This window comes from Malaclemys terrapin, chromosome 5 (genome assembly GCF_027887155.1).
Source record: "Malaclemys terrapin pileata isolate rMalTer1 chromosome 5, rMalTer1.hap1, whole genome shotgun sequence".
Classification (NCBI taxonomy): domain Eukaryota; kingdom Metazoa; phylum Chordata; order Testudines; family Emydidae; genus Malaclemys; species Malaclemys terrapin.
In genome coordinates this window covers 15,924,225-15,942,247 of record NC_071509.1, presented here as the reverse complement: position 1 = coordinate 15,942,247, position 18,023 = coordinate 15,924,225, and the positions used below count along the sequence as shown (strand labels likewise).

The window sequence follows — 18,023 nt, the reverse complement described above, 5'->3', positions numbered from 1 at the left end:
CAAAAGTTGACGTTAACAAGAAAAAAGTGCCTATGACAGGCAAAATTAAAAAAATATGAGAAGGAATGCTGTCTTGTGGAAAATACCTAAATATCTAAACCAGAGCTAGAGAAATCAATACCATCTAACAAAATGAAGGGAAAGAGCCAGGCTGAATAGGGATTAGCTACTAAGGTCGTGATGTTTTTGTTTTGCTCTTTAAGTTTAGTTCCAAAAGAAATGCCATTTTTTTAAAGTCTGTAGCTCAGTTGTTTAACTATGTATGTTGTGTGGCAATGATAAAAGTGAGCAAAGTCTTGCATGGCTAGGTTCTATGCCCCCACCCCTGCAACTCTCCTTGTTGTTACCTTTCTTTGATTATTGTTGTGCTGAATTATTGATTCGTGCACCGGATGTGTATTCAGGATTATCAAAAAGAGGTCAGTGCACTTTATGCATTATTTCCCTTTTACTGTATTTTAAGCTCAAATACCTTTTAGAAGAGTTTATTGATGAACTTCAAGGGCCAAATCCCAGAGTTCCTACTCATTCCTTTCTCAGGCAAGGAGTCTGGTGGCACCTTAAAGACTAACAGATTTATTTGGGCATAAGCTTTCGTGAGTAAAAACCTCACTTCTTCGGATGCATAGCATCCCCTGATACTTTATCAGGCAAAAGTAACATTAAGGTTTTGGGATAGAACTTCTAGAATGTCTGCACCTGACTCTGCAATCATTATTCACTTGAGATGGGTCAGTACCTTGAATCTTATTAAATCCATCAATTTTCAGGGAGGTCTGGATTTGAATCCCTGGTTCATTTTCATTTTCACCCTGCCCCCACCAAAAAGAAAACCTCCAGTCCCTATTATTTTGGTTCCATCACACGCTCAGAACCAGAAAAGATCACTTGTGTCTTTCTGGGCGCAGACAAGAACAGCCTCCTCCCCAGATGGCTAAAATAGTGCCAAAACATCCGATCTCACAGGATTTCTGTCACTTTGAGCCAAATTTTTACAAGTACAGTTTGCAAGATTTCAGTGCAATTGAATGGAAGCCTGAATCCTACATCTGATTCATTCTTGGCCTCTGACTCTGAATTCTAGCCTGAAACTGAATCCAATCTAGAGCTGAAAAATGGAAAAGATTTTCAAAGTGGTTAACTGACTCAGGATCCCAAGTTTCTAATGGGACCTTCAATGTCACTTGTACTCTTAAGTGCTTTTGAAAATCCCTCCCATTGTCCAGGGCCGGCTCTAGCATTTTTGCCGCCCCAAGCACAAAAAAAAAAAAAAAAAAAAGCCGCAATCGGCGGCAATTCGGCGGCCGGTCCTTCGCTTTGAGAGGGAGTGACGGCCCCGCAGCCGAATTGCGGCCGGACATGCCACCCTCCTCTTCATTGGCCGCCCCAGTCACCTGCTTGCTATGCTGGTGCCTGGAGCCGGCCCTGCCATTGTCTCTTCTGCTTATCTTTTTTTTTGCAGTATTTGTTGTAGCTGTGTTGGGCCCATGAAATGAAAGAGACAAGGTGAGTGGGGTAATCTTTTATTATGGTGGTGAAAGAGACAAGCTTTTGATCTCCACAGAGCTTTTCTTCAGGTCTGGGAAAGGTAAATACAAGATGGAACAGATTGTTAAGTAACACATTTTGCAAGAAACCATTCAAAATAAATATGCCAACCTCTTCATGGGCCTCCTTGAGGAATAATTTCTGGAAAAATGCAACACAAAACCAGTGATATATCTGAGCTATATAGATATTTTCATCCTCTAGACAGACAACCTAAGTACCCGTCATAACTTCAACAACCACCACCCATCCATCAAACTCTCTAAAACACTCCCACACAGCATCAACTTCAGGATACCATAATCAGCTTCAACAATATAACCCTACAGACTACCATATACAAAAAAACAATGGATCACCACACCTACCTTCATAGATCCTGTAACCACCCCAAAACCACCAAGAATTCTGATATCTACAGCTAGGCACTCAGATACCACAGAATATGCTCTGAAGAGAAAATCCAGAATATACACCTTAACACACTCAAAACTGCCTTTCACCAAACAGGACGCTCCACCAGAGAAGTAAATTGCATCATGGATGGGCCACTGAAATACCCTGAGAGAACTTGCTTCAATACAGGGGAAAAAACCCACTGACAACAGATCCCTAGTTGTCACCTACCACCCCATACTGGAACCCCCTAAATGGGGTATCATCAAACAATTCCAACCCATACTTGAAGGGGACCACATTCTGAAACAAATCTTTCCTGAACCCCCCTCTTCTGGTCTTCAGACAAGCCCCACAGACCAGAACACACCAACACTCTAGTTACCTTTCCCAGACCTGAGGAAGAGCTCTGTGGAACTCAGAAGTTTGTCTCTCTCACCAACAGAAGCTGGTGCAATAAAATACATTGCTTCCCATTTACTTCAGTGAGACATTTGTCTGAGTTGAGGTGGCAAAATTTGCAGATGATACAAAACTACTTAAGATAGCTAAGTCCCAAGCAGACTGCGAAGAGCTACAAACAGATCTCTCAAATCTGGGTGATTGGGCAACAAAATGGCAGATGAAATTCAATGTTGATAAATGCAAAGTAATGCACATTGAAAAACATAATCCCAACTATACATACAAAATGATTGCGTCTAAATTAGCTGTTACCACTCAAGAAAGAGATCTTAGAGTCACTGTGGATAGTTCTCTGAAAACATCCACTCAATGTGCAGCAGCAGTCAAAAAAGTGAACAGAATGTTGGGAATCATTAAGAAAGGGATAGATAATAAGACAGAAAATATCAGGTACGCCCACATCTTGAGTACTGAGTGCAGATGTGGTTGCCCAATCTCAAAAAAGATATATTGGAACTGGAAAAGATTCAGAAAAGGGCAACAAAAATGATTAGGGGTATGGAATGGCTTCCGAATGAGAAGATATTAATAAAACTGGTACTTTTCAGCTTGGAAAAGAGACAACTAAGGGGGGGGATATGATTGAGGTCTATAAAATCATGACTGGTGTAGAGAAAGTAGATAAAGAAGTGTTTACTATTTCTCATAACACAAGAACTAGGGGCCACCAAATGAAATTAATAGGCAGCAGGTTTAAAACAAACAAAAGGAAGTATTTTTTCCACACAGCGCACAGTCAGTCTGTGGAACTCTTTCCCAGAGGATGTTGTGAAGGCCAAGACTATAATAGGTTCAAAAAAGAATTAGATAAATTCATGGAGGATAGGTCCATTAATGGCTACTAGCCAGGATGGGCAAGGATGGTATCTCTAGCCTCTCTTTGCCAGAAGCTGGGAATGGGTGACAGGGGATGGATCACTTGATGATAACCTGTTCTGTTCATTCCCTCTGGGGCACCTGGCATTGGCCACTGTCGGAAGACAGGCTACTGGCCTAAACGGATCTTTGGTCTGACCCAGTATGGCCGTTATTATGAGTTAGGACTAGGCCCTGTCTCTTTGTTTGCAGACAGACTTCCAGCTGACTAACACTGCAAGATGATATCAATATTTAGCTGTCAAATTTGTCAGTCCAGAGAAAGCAAATATCTCCTTGGAATGATATTCCTGCGAGAGAAGCTTTCACAACTGCTTATCTGAATGCATGGAAAGATAAATGCCAAGGTTCAAATTTTCCCTCAAGAGAGTCTCTGTTCTTCACAAAAAGTCAAAACACTAGGGGCAGGCTCAACGGATTTTATAAATATGACAAACTACAAAGAATTTCTAGCAGTGGCTCTCTGTAGACAGATTTATGGAAGATGTAGGAATTGAGGATTAAACTTCTTGTTGGCTAGTGTACGTCAACCTGATTATTGTGTCCAGCTGGAAAAGGGACTTGTAGTAAGGTCCATCTCAAGAAAATTAATCTACTTAAATGGCGCAATGCAGTCCGCATCTGACAGCAGATGGGCAAACAGAGTTTATGACTTCATGAAAGAACAAGCTGCATCAAGAAAAAGGTACTGCATGTGTTGAATCCATCCTGTAGGAAACTGCGTAAAGAGAACAAAGTAAATAAGAGGCTATCACATTCTGGGGTGCAATCCAGATCAGTGAGTGGTTGTGTCCACCTGCCCTGCAGTCTTGGGTGCCTCACAATGCTTTGCTGCTGTAGCTCCCAACCTGGGCCCATCAAAAACAGCAGCAGGTCACCCCCTGAGTGTCTAAGTTTTCAAAACCAAGGCCTACATGGAGAGGGAGTCTATCTTCATCAAGAGGTAATAAATCTTACTCACAAATGTGCAAAGTAGTAAAAGGGTGGGAAAAGCTCAGATTTTGAGCCTTTTGAATTTCATTGTGAATTCTTCACATTGGCATAATAAGAATGGCCTAGATCACCCCCTCCTACAACAAAACCCATGGGCGGGGGGAGTTTCTAGGGAAGGAAATATCTGTGAGCATCCTCCAAATCATCATCTTGTCAGGGGCTGGGGTTTACCTCATTGTGGAAAATGCCACAGACTCTATCCCCAAAGCTTGTAGATACCAATGTATAAATGTAGGTGGCCAGGGTCATCCAGATGGTACGTCTGTGTATCCACACCATTTCTAGCCTCCACCTTCCCTTGCAGAAGTCAGTTGCTACAGGGGACTCTCCTTGGCAGCTGCTGCTTCAGGATGCAGATGGGGTGAGGAGAAGGGAGTAGTTCCATGGAAATAATACAGTCTGAAGCCATATTATCTTTTCTGATTCAGTTCCACAGGGGCAGTGGAAGGGATAATGTGTGTGCTCCCCACCCCTGCCCATAGCCTGGACACTAGAGGGTCAGAAGGAGAAGGGAAAGTTCTGTGGAGGTGACTGAGCCCTCTTCCTGTGTGGGAGTGGTGAAATCCATGTGTGTAGAGTTCTCCACATCTGTGCATCTCTGAGGGATAATCTGAGCCAATTATAATGAGTAATTTACACCTGCAAAGTGCTTTATAGATACTAATAATTCAACATTTCTTGTTCTTATATGGCACTTTCCATCAGTAAACACCAAAGCACCTTTCAAAGGAGGTGAGTATAATTATCTCCATTTTACAGATGGAGAAACGGAAACATGGGCAGCTTAAAGTCTTGATTCTGCAACTTGTTGAGCACCAATTTCCATTTTCTTCAGTAGGAGCTGAGGGCTTCAGCACCTCACAGTGTTGGGCCTAATGTTACTTACCTACAGTTTAAACGCAAGTCCCAGGCAGCTGCAGGATTATAAACAGGGTTTCCTAGTCCTGTGCTCATTCCACTAGACCATATTGGCCCTCTGAAGTGCCAGAAGTGTGGAAGAAAAGGAGGGATTATGACCCTTGGTGCGTATAGTGTAACAAATAAAATGCTTGGGTGCTTTCAAACTTATCCTATGTTAAGGAAAATAAATCATACTAAAGCAACTGGAAAGTGTATTATTTTACATTGTCCCCTTAGATTCCACACCAAACCTGAAGATGATAAAGCATCTACTACTACTGAATGATAACAAAAGAGAACATCAGCTAAACACACAGTAAAATAAGCTGAATAAGCTTATTTAGATTCTGTTACTTATATGAAACCTTTGTCATCTTGTTTAGCTTGAGTAATTAATCACATAAACAAATTCTTTTAAATGCCAAAGTCAAGTTACTACAAATGCTGGATTTAAAATCTCAAATATTGGTGTCTAGTCTTTCACACCTCCATGGCAGTTACCTATCTTAAATGGAAATATGTCAATATTTTGAGTTAAAAACTGCAGGTTATGAAACTTCTGGAAAATGGTTGTCAATTGTTCCCTGCAGTCAATGAGTATACATAGATGAAGCTAAACTACAGTTAAAATAAAATGTAGGCTGTGTTTTGAGATTTCTTATTATTCCCAAATCTTATTTTTACTCCACAGAAGGATTCTGCTTTGCTAGCCCAGAGGTCTCTCCCTGGAAATCTTTCATGTTGCTTACTTGGGGCATGCCTTAAGGGTTCCAGATTCCCCCATGCAGGGATTACCCATGTAAAGGGCTGAAAAGGCCATGAGCGCACACAGATTTCCATCCTAATTCTTCTGCTGGACAGAGGTAGAGTTTGTCTTGTGAGACCTTGTCTGACTACATGACAGCATTTTGTGTTTCTAGCACCATTCTAACCTCCTAGTAAACCTGTAACATACCATGTCTATACACACCTGCTTGCAGCTGTTCACAGGTGTTATGGGTTGCTTTTGCTCTGAGCAAGGCCAAGCACTGTTTTCCTGCCCACTCTCACTGTATTATTCTAGTGTAGACAAAAAATGCAAGGAAGTGCTGGAGCTGCAACAGTGCAGTTGACTTATCTGGTGCTATCCCACAAGGCTGCTGCCCCTTGCTGAGTGACAGTACCTCCCAACACATCCAAGCCTGTGAGCAGCTGAAACAGAACTCAGCTGGCCTTGACTTTGACCTGAACTGTCCCTGATTTTAACCAAACCACTTATTCCTATTACAAAGTATAGTCCTATTACAAATAAAATTGTATTTATACTTTTCCCCTTGACTTTTTGAGAATGTAAAATTATTTTTCTAATACAAATGTTGCAACTGGGCCTCTCCACTCCTCATTTTGTTTTTTAACCCTAAACTAACTGGAGTTCATGGAGATGCTGAACTCAATCTCTTCTCTCTGGAATCAGACCGCCTCCATCTCAGCATCCAAGAAAAGAGAAGGAAACTCTTACTTCAATAAAAGTCAAAACCACAGAAGAGGAAAAAGTAAAGCAAAACAACTAAGCAGCCAAAAAAAAGGAGTAATTAAAAAAAACAAGCTCCTGACCTCCTTGAGCGTTGCCTATTACCAGTCATTGTTAGGTTTTTCAGTTACTCATCGTGCAAATCATGGTGTTCACTTGAATATGCTGGAGAGCTGCCCTCAGAAGAAAATGAAGACAGGGGCAGCTACGAGGCAGAAATTCTTACAAAGTTTCCTATGCATAAATGGGGCACAGTTCTTGTCAGCCCACTAGCCTGCAACAACTGGAACACAAAGGATCATAAAACAATCCCAGCACAGTGAAATAAAAAAAGGTGAATCAGAAGAGAGGGCATTTATAAGAAAGATTTGTATTTTTATAACTTTTGACTCAGCTTTGTTATGGACCATCTAAGCGCAAGTTGCTAAAAGGAGTTTGTTTTCTTAAATGCTTTTAGATATCATCTAAGTTGATACTGTGGGGCTTGATTATTCAGTCTCCCCTGTTCCCTTTATTATACTCAGAGGTGTAAATGGGAAAACTGGCCCTTCGGGTACGTCCCCTGACTAGGGTGGTGCCCTGGGAATGACTAGCACATTTATTCACATATGTGCTAACATAGTTTTTAGACACACAGGTTAGGCTATCTTTGTGATCTCCTTATTCCTGCATCTAGCACATCTGAGCAGAAAGAGAAAATTGTGGCTCTATTTGTCCACCTACCTAGATATCCCCAGTCACCATAGTATCCCACTACCTGCCAAGTATTTCTTTCTTAGAAATAGCTTCATTATTGAATAGTGTTGTTTGTGTGTATTTTCAATCTGGTGAGGTTCATTTGCTTATCTCTGTAGGAGTCAGTTCCACGGGACTGGTCCAGTCCCTGTGAAAGTTCTGTTTCTGCTTATGAAGTTTCCCTTAGTGGCCAATAGTTTCATGGTTCCACTGGAATGTAGCTGTCCTTTGAGAGGAGAGCAGATATCTCAGGTAGCTAGGGTAAAATCTATGAAGGGCCTTGAATATCAAGGCAGAGATTTTGATCCAGGCCTCTGTATTCAGTGATGAGCTGGTGTAGAGTGAAGCACCAAGATGGTGCTTACCATAACTTGTGCTGCTAAACATATGGGAGGTTGCCTTTTTAAAAATAAACACTTGGAGCTTTTTGTGGGTTAGAATTGCAATAACAAAGCCCGGAGCTGATGTCACGAATGTGTGGATCACTGTGAATGGGTCTGTGACTGGTATAATAGGTGAGATCTTCAGTCCAGTCTCAGAAGGAAGTCTGGTTTTTTTGCTACTGTCCCTATTTGAGATTCCAGTAGCATTAAGGAGTCCAAAAGGACCTCAAGGCTATAGATCAACTTATCCATCTGAGGACAGTTGCCTTAAAAACTAGGGGGTGATACGCAGGGCTGGCTCTAACGTTTTTGTCGCCCCAAGCACACACCAAAAAAAAAAAAAAAAGCTGCGATCGCGATTGGCGGCAATTCAGCGGCAGGTCCTTCGCTGCAAGAGGGAGTGACGGCCCCGCAACCGAATTGCCGCCGAACAGCCGGATGTGCCGCCCCTCTCTTCATTGGCCGCCCCAGGCACCTGCTTGCTACTCTGGTGCCTGGAGCCGGCCCTGGTGTTACGAATGAGGAAAATTATTTTGAAGGCTTTCTTCTTACTAGCAGTGTTGTCTGGGTTCAGCTTTAGCCAGATATTATTAGTCCAAGTGCAGACAATCCAGGAATTTTTTGGAAAGTGTAGGGGACAATTTCCTGGTGCAAGTGCTGGAGGAACCAACTAGGGGCAGAGCTCTTCTAGACCTGCTGCTCACAAACAGGGAAGAATTAGAAGGGGAAGCAAAAGTGGATGGGAACCTGGGAGGCAGTGACCATGAGATGGTCGAGTTCAGGATCCTGACACAAGGAAGAAAGGAGAGTAGCAGAATACGGACCTGGACTTCAAAAAAGCAGACTTTGACTCCCTCAGGGAACTAATGGGCAGGATCCCCTGGGAGAATAACATGAGGGGGAAAGGAGTCCAGGAGAGCTGGCTGTATTTTAAAGAATCCTTATTGAGGTTGCAGGAACAAACCATCCCGATGTGTAGAAAGAATAGCAAATATGGCAGGTGACCAGCTTGGCTTAACAGTGAAATCCTTGCTGATCTTAAACGGAAAAAAGAAGTTTACAAGAAGTGGAAGATTGGACAAATGACCAGGGAGGAGTTTAAAAATATTGCTCAGGTATGCAGGAGTGAAATCTGGAAGGCCAAATCACAAATGGAGTTGCAGCTAGCAAGGGAAGTTAAGAGTAACAAGAAGGGTTTCTTCAGATATGTTAGCAACAAGAAGAAAGTCAAGGAAAGTGTGGGCCCCTTACTGAATGAGGGAGGCAACCTAGTGACCGAGGATGTGGAAAAAGCTAATGTACTCAATGCTTTTTTTGCCTCTGTCTTCACAAACAAGGTCAGCTCCCAGACTGCTGCACTGGGCAGCACAGCATGGGGAGGAGGTGACCAGCCCTCTGGAGAAAGAGGTGGTTTGGGACTATTTAGAAAAACTGGACGAGCACAAGTCCATGGGGCCGGATGCGCTGCATCCGAGGGTGCTAAAGGAGTTGGCGGATGTGATTGCAGAGCCATTGGCCATTATCTTTGAAAACTCATGGTGATCGGGGGAGGTCCAGGATGACTGGAAAAAGACTAATGTAGTGCCCATCTTTAAAAAAGGGAAGGAGGAGGAACCGGGGAACTACAGGCCAGTCAGCCTCACCTCAGTCCTTGGAAAAATCATGGAGCAGGTCCTCAAGGAATCAATTCTGAAGCACTTAGAGGAGAGAAAAGTGATCAGGAACAGTCAGCATTGATTCACCAAGGTCAAGTCATGCCTGACTATCCTAATTGCCTCTATGATGAGATAACTGGGTCTGTGGATGAGGGGAAAGCAGTGGATGTGTTATTCCTTGACTTTAGCAAAGCTTTTGATATGGTCTCCCACAGTATTCTTGCCGGCAAGTTAAAGAAGTATGGGCTGGATGAATGGACTATAAGGTGGCTAGATAGCTGGCTAGATTATCGGGCTCAACGGGTCATGATCAATGGCTCCATGTCTAGTTGGCAGCCAGTTTCAAGCGGAGTGCCCCAAGGGTTGGTCCTGGGGCTGGTTTTGTTCAATATCTTCATTAATGATCTGGAGGATGGCGTGGACTGCATTCTCAGCAAATTTGCAGATGATACTAAACTGGGAGGAGTGGTAGATACGCTGGAGGGTAGGGGTAGGATACAGAAGGACCTAGACAAATTAGAGGATTGGGCCAAAAGAAATCTGATGAGGTTCAACAAGGACAAATGCAGAGTCCTGCACTTAGGACGGAAGACTCCCATTCACTGTTACAGACTAGGGACCAAATGGCTAGAAAGCAGTTCTGCAAAAAAGGACCTAGGGGTTACAGTGGACAAGAAGCTGCATATGAGTCAGTGTGCCCTTGCTGCCAAGAAGGCTAATGGTATTTTGGGCTGTATAACTAGGGGCATTGCCAGCAGATCGAGGGACGTGATCATTCCCCTCTATTTGACATTGGTGAGGCCTCATCTAGAGTACTATGTCCAGTTTTGGGCCCCACACTACAAGGATGTAGAAAAATTGGAAAGAGTCCAGCGGAGGGCAACAAAAATGATTAGGGGGCTGGAGCACATAACTTATGAGGAGAGGCTGAGGGAACTGGGATTGTTTAGTCTGCAGAAGAGAAGAATGAGGGGGGATTTGATAGCTGCTTTCAACTACCTGAAAGGGGGTTCCAAAGAGGATGGATCTAGACTGTTCTCAGTGGTAGCAGATGACAGAACAAGGAGTAATGGTCTCAAGTTGCAGTGGGGAAGGTTTAGGTTGGATATTAGGAAAAACTTTTTCACTAGGAGGGTGGTGAAGCACTGGAATGGGTTACCTAGGGAGGTGGTGGAGTCTCCTTCCTTAGAGGTTTTTAAGGTCAGGCTTGACAAATCCCTGGCTGGGATGATTTAGTTGGGTATTGGTCCTGCTTTGAGCAGGGGGTTGGACTAGATGACCTCCTGAGGTCCCTTCCAATCCTGATATTCTATGATTCTATGATTTTGGCTAATCACTGAGAAATCTGGGAGATGGTGCTGTTTTCATATGATGTAAAAGAGACAGAGAGCTATACATCTGCTGCTGGCACTTCAATCCCATCTCATGTTGTCTCAATACCTCTCGCAATGGCTTAATACACATGTTGAATAATACAGCGTAGATCAGTGATTCTCAGATCTCGAAAGAGCCACAGTAGTGTGACTGTATTGTTTCATTTACTATCCATCTATCTATATACATTCTCACAGCAAAATAACTGACTAAGTATTATTTTATCAACTTCAATTGGTTAATAACATCGTAAAAGCATCCTGATTGGTTAATAACTTAGATTGGTTAATAATTAAATCATGTGGTGTTTTAATATCCTGTTCTGCAAAGAGCCACAGGAAATACATTAAAGATCCACTTGTATCTCTCAAGCATCAGTTTGAGTATTGCTGGGGTAGAGGATTGAGACTGGAGGGATTCTGCTGCTGAGGCAAAGGAAGGATTTGAACCATTTCAGGACATCTCCTTACACTTCTGCATCCTTTTGGGGGTGGAGTATGTTGTACATTCCAGGAGAATACCGGAATTTGTATTCTGCAATAATCCATCCATTGATGTTATGGAATCTTTCATCCAATATCTCACAGTAGAGTATGTTATCCTTTCAAAGGGCAATGTGGCACTCTCACCAGCTGTTTTTTAATGCTCTAGTGTATTGAGAGACATTCTGTTCCTCTTACACCCATGTCCATTATATAGTACTTTTATAGAATACAATTAATATAAATTGAGATTTTCAGAAGTGCCTAAAGGAGTTAGGCACCCAATTCTAATTGATTTTTTTTTTTCAGTGGGAGATGTACACCTAACTTGGTCAGGCACTTTATTGAAATCCCACTCCTGGAGTTTGGTGGTTAACTACACAGAAACATTTCTGTAAACTATGATTATTACAAAGTTAAAATGGATTAACTTTATTGTGTTATCCCTGTGACATCTGTGCAGTTGATTCATAACAATAATTATACTTTGTTATGTGGAACTTTACATCTCGAGTGAAGGAAAAGCATCATTATTTCCATTTTCATAGGGTTACATATTAATCTCTGCATTTGTCATAAAGTCGAAGAGTTTCAGAAATGTTTTCTCAGTTTGTCCATTGAAATGTAAAATAAACAATGAAAGTTCATATATCATAAAGAGCAGGAAAAATAGAGGACCCGGTTGGCCGAGGGCAGTTAGTAATGGGATACATTATGTAGCTTTTTATTGTTAGGGCCAGATTCTGATGTCATTTACTCCAGTGTCAAGGTACAGTAACTGCGTGTGATTACTCTGTCTTTACACTGGAGTAAGTGACCTCATAATTTGTCCCCAATGTTGCTTGTTTGAATTCATTGCTGCTCAATATTGTTTCAAAATCATTATCAAATGACATCTATTTTCTAGCCTATGTGGAACGAGTTGATGACCTCAGTTTATTTCCTTGTAGAGAGGTGCCCTCAACATAACGAGCACTGTTGATCTCAACATAGAGTTCAAGGTTTGAACAGGCACCGAAAGCAAAGTTCTCTTGCCTCTCATGTACTGATCCTACAAGAACAGGATTGAGATACACTGGGACAGGCGATGCCATGTCAATTCAGAGTAAAACTGTTGAAGTTTACTGTACATTTGCATTGGTGTTACTGAGATTGGAATATGTTGATATTAGGGCAGTGCCGGGAACGCATGTATTAACTCTGTCCATATGCTACCTCTTCCAGTGCCTTAGGTTATGTCTATGTTTGAGCTGGGAGGTGTGACTCCCAGCTCTCATAGATGATACCCTAAAATAACTAGCTCTCTGCCAGCTAGTGCCTATCAACAGTAGTGCATCCATTGCAGCATGGGCAGTGGCTAGCCACCTGAGAACACAGCTGGGGAGTCGGGTGGGTTTGTACTTGGGGTGGTGAGCTCAAGTGGCCACCTATGCTGCTGCTGACAAACTGCTATTTTTAGAAAGCAACAGAGGGTCCTGTGGCACCTTTGAGACTAACAGAAGTATTGGGAGCATAAGCTTTCGTGGGTAAGAACCTCACTTCTTCAGATAGGTGCTAGTTCAAGCAGCGCCACCATGGCTACTTCTACCTGGGTAGGAATCACCACTCCCAGCTCATACCCTAAAGCCTTGATGGCTGCCAGTCGGGACCTTTCATGAGCTGGATGCTCACTTAAAAGATGAATAAAAATGAATCTGAAGCCTGACGGTGGGTCAGAACCTGCGTGGCCCTTACATGTATGTCTTCACCCTGTCCCTCATGCGGCTCTCTTGAGTGCCAGACAGAACTACAGCCTGTATGCAGAAGGGCATGGGGGCTTGTAGGCCTCACCCTGGTACAAAGGGGGTTAAATCACCTTGTTTGGCACAGCTAACCCCACCCTCTTTGCAGGAAGTTCCAGAAGTATAAAAGCAGAGAGCCCTACAACTCAGTTGGGGTTGGACCAAGGGGGGCAGACATTCCTACCACATAGCTGAGCCACCAACAGAGCCCATGGCTGGATTTGGGAGAAGGTAGGCGGTCTCTGTATGTATAGAATACCTCCAAGTACATGCAGCATGGGATATATGAGCTGGGTCTCAATGGCACATGATACCTACAAGCTCTTAGCTGGTGCAATATGTGGATAATACATTATTTTTCTTGCACATTATCAACTTAGTCACTTTAAGTCATTATGTTGCAATGAATCATCGTGACATGATTTTTCTGTTTTAAATGCAGTCAGAATGATATTTTCCAGATAGAGTCTAGTTTATATTTCTTATGAGTGTGATGGGAACTGCACTCGATGTTTACTGACTTCCCAAAAACAAAAAACCCCTCACAACCACAACTATCCAGACTGTTATTGCACACAAGTCAAATACCTCTGTACTAAACATGGGTCTCAGCAAGAATGCAAGTGAGGGAAGGCTGATCTGCAGGCACTGCTCCCTGGAGGAAGACTATGTATTTGCTACACTGTCTAAGCTTTCTTTCCCATGAGCTGCAAATCCATGTTAATAGGAGAATTCACAACCAGGAGTAAAAATTGGGCCAAATGGCCCAAAAATACCTTGTGCAGGCAGCAAATTGTCAGGTCCTAAAGAGAATGTGTACTTTAATTTGCAACATTAATTATTATTATTATTATATTTATTTATTATTTGCATTATGATAGCACTCAGAGGCCCAACTGAGCTCAAGACCCCACTGTGCTAGGTTCTATACAAATACAAAAAAATTACAGTCTATTTAGACGAATAAAAAAAAGGATAGGACAGGAAACAGGCACAGAAAAGTGACAGTAGGATGCTAAATACGTGCCATTGTTACTGTAAGAACTGGGGGGAAGAGAAACAACTGTTGAAAGAAGGCTGCTTTGTGAGGTTTCAAGAGCTTGCCTGAGCTGGATGAGGTAATCCTGCAATATTTATGGATCCAGCCTGCTTCCCACTCTGCCTCTGGATTTTAATGGAGAAACCTCAGAGTGGTGTCAGGGGCAAAATAGCAACACAAACATCTCAGAAATAGAAAAAGGATAATTAAAAATATGCCAGCAAACAGGCCTGGTGTGTATTTTGTAATGTGGACCCCATAAAAGAAAGTGCTTTACTGGGGTGTAGCTGGAACTCTTGGGTTCTCTTTCCAAACTTCAGTGAGGTGCCTTGAGGGCAGTAGATTCTCTTCCTAGGGGTGGTTTAAAAATATTATTAAATGGCATTCTTCCAGGAGATGCAAATAAAACAGCAGTAAACTATGAAAAGAGGCTATTATGCAAGGGTGTTACATTTACAGAAACTGGCTGTGGCTAGAGTCATAAATTAAGACTCCGAACATTCCAGAAAAAGAATATCAATTAAAAGGGCAACAGAACATATGGAAACCTCCTAACTCTGGATTGACAGTACGTAACTTCCACGCCATATCAGACACTACCAGCTTGACTGCCATTCAGGTTGAACTGATGCTCTTGTACTGAGTATCTCCAGGTACTCAACAAAAAACTACATTTGTTTGTATCTATCTTATGCATCATCACCATGGTATTTGAGCATCTTTGAAAACCTCTGAACAAAGGGATGCTCCAAATATTATGGCTTGAGCTCATTTTGTATCTGTAATATATGGAGAAGGAAAAAGAACTAGACTGAAAATCATAAGGTGGTGTAGGTACATTCTTGGGAGTAGTATGGGATGTCAGAACTAGAGCGGAAGTATGCTTGTAACCTGGCTAATCTGTTAGGAGGAGTAGACTGCAGTGAGCATAGAAAAGTGTTTTAAACCTTAGCCCTGCTACAATGGTAGGCTTTAGTCTGAGCAAGATTGATCTAAACTACTGTAGATTTCTCTGTTGAAACTTTTACTCAACTGGGAATTTCCAAAGCAATAGCAGAAGAAAGCAAAGGTCCTTGACTGCTTCAAAGGAAGTAGTGAGGGAAAGCACACGTGGAGACTGTTGGTTTGTTTTGATTTTGTTTCTTGGGATATTATGGTAATGGGGCACTGCAGAAAAGGATATGGGTGTTATAGTGGATCACAAACTAAATATAAGTCAGCAATATAATGCCGTTTCAAAAAAAGCGATGTATTAGCAGGAGTGTTGTAAGCAAGACACAAGAAGTAAGTCTTTCACTCTACCCAGCACTGATAAGGCCTCAATTTGGTGTCCTTTTCTGGGCACCACATGTCGGGAAAGATGTGGACAAATTGGAAAAAGGCAAGTGAAAAGCAACAAAAATAACTGAAGAAAAACATGACCTATGAGGAAAGATTGAAAAAATTGGGTTTGTTTAGTCTGGAGAACAGAAGACTGAGGGGAGAAGCGATAACAGTCTTCAAGTATGTAAAAGGTTGTTTTAAAGAGGAGGGTGATAAATTGTTCTCCTTATCCACTTAGAACAGAACAAGAAGTAATGGGTTTAAATTGCAGTAAGGGAGATTTAGTCTACACATTAGGAAAATATTCCTAACTGTAAGGGTAGTTAAGCACTAGAACAAATTACCTAGGGAGATTGTCTAACTTGCTTTTAAAATCTTCCAATGATGGAAATTCCACAAACACCTGTCAGGGATGGTGTAGACAATACTTAGTCCTGTCCGCGCAGGAGACTGGACTAGATGACCTATTGAGTTCCCTTCCAGTCCTACACTTCTATGATTCTATTTGGAAGGGTATAAATAATGGTGTAAATTGATACATTTTGGATATACAGTCTAAAGAAGTGGAAGTGGTCAGTTGGACAGGGATGTACTAACTGCCATGAACTAGACCAAGGATTGTCAACCTTTGGCATGTAGCCTGTCAGGGAAATCCGCTGGCGGGCCAGGACAGTTTGTTTACCTATAACGTCCAAAGGTTTGGCTGATCACAGCTTCCCCTGGCTGTGGTTCGCCATTCCAGGCCAATGGGGGCTGCAGGAAGCGGCGTGGGCCGAGGGATGTGCTGGCCACCGCGTGCCAAAGGTTGCCGATCCCTGAACTAGACCCTTTGGTATTTTCATCGGGCTGCTATAATTTAACCTGGGAGTAGATCTGGAAGACCCTGGATGAAGCGGGCAGAGAAGGGAATTTTTGTGATTCTCCCTCACTCGGTTCGGCTATGCTGAGCCTTGTCTTAAAATTGTTTTAAAAGGTCAAGTAGTTGCAAAAATAATCCCTGAATGGATCCAAAGAGCTTTCCTAAAAATGAATAGAAATTAGCTGAAATGAGAAGAGGAAAATAGGTGTATCTGGTTGACGTATCCCTTTTTCTCTATAAAAGTGACCTATCACTGACAGGCCTGTAAAATCCATGATAGAGCTATATAAATTAAAGATGTAGGTACTTCAATACCAGGGAAGTGAGAAAAGTAGCAGACTCATGAAGTCCACTAGGGAGGGACATTGCCCTGCAGATGTAATTTACCTGGGAAGTACTTAAATACTACATGGGTGGGGACTATAGAAAACCCTAAGATAGAATTTATGTAACAAGACATGTAACCAAAGGAGTTAATTATGAACTTTAAACAGGCCACAGTTTCCTCCCTTTCTTTGCACACTGAAAACATCCACTCCATGTGAAGCAGCAGTCAAAAAAGCTAACAGTGTTAGGAACCATTAGAAAAGGGATAAATAAGACAGAACATATCATAATACATCCATATAAATCCATGAAATGCCCATATCTTGAATACTAAGTGCAGATCTAGTTGCCCATCTCAAAATATATATATATCATTTTTGTTGCCCTTCTCTGTATCTTTTCCAATTCCAATATATATATATTGGAATTGGAAAAGATACAGAGAAGGGCAACAAGAATGATTAGTGGTATAGAACAGCTTCCTTATGAGAAGAGTTTACAAAGTCTGTGACTTGGAAAAGAGGGGATATGCTAAAGGTCTATAAAATATTGACTTGTGTGCAGAAAGTGAATAAGGAAGTGTTATTTACTCCTTCATGTAACTAGGGGGCACACTGAAATGAATAGGCAGCAGGTTTAAAACAAACAAAAGGAAGTATTTCTTCATACAATGCACAGTCAACCTGTGGAGCTCTTTGTCAGATGATATTGTGAAGGCCAAAACTATTAGAGAGTTTAAAAAAAAAACTAGATAAGTTCATGGAGGATAGGTTTAGGGTAGCAATACTATACTTGCATTTCATATAGTGGATCTAAAAGTATTTTCCTTCTAAACAAGGGAGTAGGTACTAAATGTCTCTGAATGCACACACAACTCCTCTATGGAGTGGAAAATATCACCTTGCATTCCTCAGCCATCCCACCTGCCCATTGACTCCAATGAGTTTTGGATCAGGCCCTGAATGCACTGATTACAGCTACTTGGTTATATCACATCTAGTTTCTATTTGTGTTTTAATCCAACCCTGCTAACTCCTCACTGATCTTTTCAAGTCAAAGCAAACATTTTTTTTAAAGTCATAGTTGTGCCAAGTGGATGAGTTCTGACTTCTTGGACTTTCAGGGAAAAAAAAACACCAATAACCTGGATTCATAATTTCACAATATCGGTTACAAGCAAACAAACAAGGTTTTACTTTGCTAACCCATATTCTCACCCTTCCTGCTTCCTGTGTTGCAAAATCTACCTAATTAACCTCCTCCCAAAAAACCCCAAACCCTTAAAAACAAAACAAACATTTCCAGGTCTGTTCTCCTGAGGTAGAGTCCGTTGCTGTGTGAGAGAGGAGTTTTTCGCATGCATGGTACAAAGTTAAA

The 18,023-nt window shown here is 42.0% G+C and overlaps 1 protein-coding gene across 2 annotated transcripts in view; it reads left to right on the top strand.

The window, feature by feature from the left end:
• The window catches only part of LOC128838685 (spondin-2-like), a 115,428-nt gene that overhangs the window by 37,838 nt on the left and 59,567 nt on the right, over positions 1-18,023 (top strand). The window contains exon 1 of one of the 2 annotated variants that reach the window (XM_054031077.1): positions 13,255-13,329. The exons of the other annotated variant lie outside the window; for it this stretch is intronic. The gene's annotated coding sequence lies outside the window, so the exon portion shown is untranslated. Of the gene's footprint in view, positions 1-13,254; positions 13,330-18,023 lie in introns of those variants that run through there. 2 annotated transcript variants of the gene reach the window in all.